General features: G+C 38.0%; 1 pseudogene; it reads right to left on the minus strand.

Annotated features, from left to right (window-relative positions):
- Window positions 1-294: 294 nt before the first annotated feature.
- On the minus strand, window positions 295-401 carry LOC117284699 (annotated as a pseudogene).
- Between the last annotated feature and the right edge of the window lie 410 nt (window positions 402-811).

Genomic DNA, 811 nt, shown 5'->3' on the forward strand with positions numbered 1-811 from the left:
GGACTTCCAGAACTGCTTCAGAAAGTGGAAAGGAGGATGGGATAAGCATGTTCAAAGTGAGGGGAGGTATTTACTTACTTACTTACTTACTTACATTTATCAGTACATGTTTGCAGTGCATGATGTTTACCTGCCTTGTGTGGAGTGAGTACATATGCATAACACATCTTAATTCTTTTTGTATTGTTGCTCCTTTTTCCTCCCCTCCCTCCATCTTTGGATCCCTTTCTCATCTGAAAAATGATCTATTCCATGAGGGGGTATCTTGAGGGCAGATGAATGACAATGAATCTTTTATTGTAATAATTTTTAAAATTAAGTATTCACCACATTTTTTCAATTAGCAATAATCGCACCTCGGATAAACCTCATTGGCTACGATACTGCCACTGCGCAAAGCTTCACCACATTTTTTAATCACACTCATATCAAGCTTCCATGGTTTGTGATCCAGCCAGGGATCAAGTTCACTGAAACAGGCAGTCACAGTTCCATTAAGTAGCAACTGATCTTGGTGTTCAAAGTTAAGCACTTTTGTGGCACATAATGTATAGAACAAGGGGAAGTACTTGTCTTGTGGGTTTTTGTTCCTACCAGGAGTCTCATCTTTATCCTTCATGTACAGGGGTTATGACAAGATTTTATTGACTTTGCTTCACTTTTCTCTGCTCTTTTTTGCATGTGGTTCCTGGCACATGGCAACACCATGATTCCTATTGTTGCAGTCTTTGTCCATATGCCAACATTTCCTTCTTTTTTTTTCATTAAATTTATTGGTACATTTTGGATATACAATATTATGACATTTGTC

Source organism: Fukomys damarensis, unplaced genomic scaffold (genome assembly GCF_012274545.1).
Source record: "Fukomys damarensis isolate Sample0158 unplaced genomic scaffold, DMR_v1.0_HiC HiC_scaffold_38, whole genome shotgun sequence".
Taxonomy (NCBI): domain Eukaryota; kingdom Metazoa; phylum Chordata; class Mammalia; order Rodentia; family Bathyergidae; genus Fukomys; species Fukomys damarensis.